The sequence below is a fragment of the Arachis ipaensis genome, chromosome B2 (genome assembly GCF_059453495.1).
Source record: "Arachis ipaensis isolate K30076 ecotype BB chromosome B2, ASM5945349v1, whole genome shotgun sequence".
Classification (NCBI taxonomy): Eukaryota; Viridiplantae; Streptophyta; class Magnoliopsida; order Fabales; family Fabaceae; genus Arachis; species Arachis ipaensis.
Window position 1 is genome coordinate 40,603,717 of NC_142437.1, and position 2,380 is coordinate 40,606,096.

Consider the following 2,380-nt stretch of genomic DNA (forward strand, 5'->3'; position numbering starts at 1 on the left):
TCAATGCCGTGATTTGTGTGTTAAGTAGTTTCAGATATTCTAAAGGCAGGAATGACTCAAAGGATGGAAAGAAAACATACAAAAATGGAACGAAAGCACAAAATGGAGTTTTTGAAGAAACTGGCAGCGACGCGAACGCGTGACTGACGCGATCACGTGCCACGAGCAAAACGCAGATGACGCGGACGCATGACTAAAGCGAACGCGTGATAAGTAAAACTCCAGATGACGCGACCGCGTGACCCACACGGACGCGTGACAGAGGCCCTGCACCAGAAATTACAGAAAACGCTCCCAGCGATTTCTGAAGCCCTTTTTGGCCCAAATCCAAGTACAGAAAGCATAGATTAAAGGTTATAAAGTGGGAAAATACATCCATTCAAATGAGAGTCTCCATTTATTCACTTTTGATGATTTAGATGTAGTTTTTAGAGAGAGGTTATCTCCTCTCTCTCTCTCTTAGGATTAGGATTTAGGATTATTTTTCTTGCTTTTATGATTGTCCCTTTTTATCAGGTTCAACTTTCCTTTTTATCATCTTCTCAATTTAATTTATGAACTTTTCTATGTTACAGATAATTCTCTTAATTAATATTATTTGAGATATTTCAATTTATGATTGCTCTCTTTTATTTATATTACTGTTGCTTCCAATTTGAAGACATTTTTATTCCAGTAGATTTACTTTTCCCCTTTTGGTCTTGGTTAAGAAATCAGTAACTCAGGAGTTATCAAACTCAACGTGATCGATAATTGTTATCTTTGCTAATTGAATTGAACTTCAATAATTCCAGTCCTTCCTTAGGAATTGACCAGAACCTGAAGATCAAATTAATTAGTCCACTTGACCTTCCCTTGCTTTAGTAAAGGCTAACTAAGTGGGATTAAGATTCAATTCTCATCTCCATTGATAAGGATAACTAGGATAGGACTTCCAATTTCTCATACCTTACCAAAAGTTTATTTTACAATCATTTACTTTGTTTTAATTGCAATTGAAATTATTCGCTCCCTACTTTCAAAACTCTAATTTACAATCTTCATAACCAATAATAAGAACATACTTCCCTGCAGTTCCTTGAGAAGACGATCCGAGGTTTAAATACTCGGTTATCAATTTTAAAAGGGGTTTGTTACTTGTGACAACCAAAACGTTTGTAAGAAAGGTTGATTGCTTGGTTTAGTAACTATACTTGCAACGAGAGTTTACTATAACTTCTAAACCATCAATCCTCAGTTCTTCAGTCTCCTAATGAGCCTTGGTTTCCTTCAGTTCCTCAACAAGGGGATCTTTATTAGGCATTGCTACTCCTATTGTGGCGTTCAACGCTAGGATTTGTCCCTCTTTGGGCGTTGAACACCCAGCTTCTTCTCCATTACTGGTGTTCAACACCATTAACTGCTCCTCCTTGAGCGTTGAACGCCCTACTACTGCATCGCTGGCATTCAACGCCATCTTCTCCTTTCCAGTTTTGGCCTTAACTTCTACAGTGATGGCCTTGCACTCTTCTCTTGAGTTTAATTCAGTATTACTAGGAAGAGTGTTAGGAGGAGTCTCAAGAATTCTCTTACTCAACTGATCAATCTGTACCTCCAGATTCTTGATGGAGGATCTTGTTTCAGTAATAAAACTATGAGTGGCTTTAGAGAGATTGGAGACTATAGTGACTAGGTTAGAGAGGCTCTGCCTAGGAGTCTCCATCTGTTGCTAAGAAGATGGAAATGGTTTATTATTAAACCTATTTTGGTTTTTTCCACCTTGATTGTTATTGAAGCGTTGCTGAGGCTTCTGTTGATCCCTCAAAGAGAAGTTGGGATGATTCTTCCATGATGAGTTGTAGGTGTTTCCATAGGGCTCATTATTGGAATTTTCTGGGGAATTCCCCAAATAGTTAACCTCATCCATCATGGGTTGATCTGGATCATATGCCTCTCCTTCATGGGAGGTTTCTTGAGTGCTGTCAGCTATAGCTTGTGATCCAGTCAAATGCTGAGAGATCATGTTGACCTGTTGGGTCAGGATTTTGTTCTAAGCTAACATGGCATTCAGAGTGTCAATCTCTAGGACTCCTTTCTTCTGAGCTACCCCATTGTTTACAGGGTTCCTCTCAGAAGTGTACATGAATTGGTTGTTAGCAACCATGTCAATGAGTTCCTGTGCCTCTTCAGGCGTTTTCTTCAAGTGGAGTGAACCATTAGCAGAGTGGTCCAATGCGATCTTGGACATCTCAGAAAGACCATCATAAAAGATATCTAACATGGTCCAGTCTGAGATTATGTTAGGAGGACACTTTCTGATTAATTGCTTGTACCGCTCCCAGGCTTCATAGAGGGATTCACCCTCTTTCTGCCTAAAGGTCTGAACTTCCATCCTAAGCTT

General features: G+C 39.4%; 1 non-coding gene across 1 annotated transcript; it reads left to right on the plus strand.

Moving 5' to 3' along the window:
• The first annotated feature begins 2,276 nt into the window (after nt 1-2,276).
• LOC148573709 (small nucleolar RNA R71) lies at nt 2,277-2,380 on the plus strand. The gene has a single exon (XR_015906648.1). It is a non-coding gene; the product is annotated as a small nucleolar RNA R71 (small nucleolar RNA).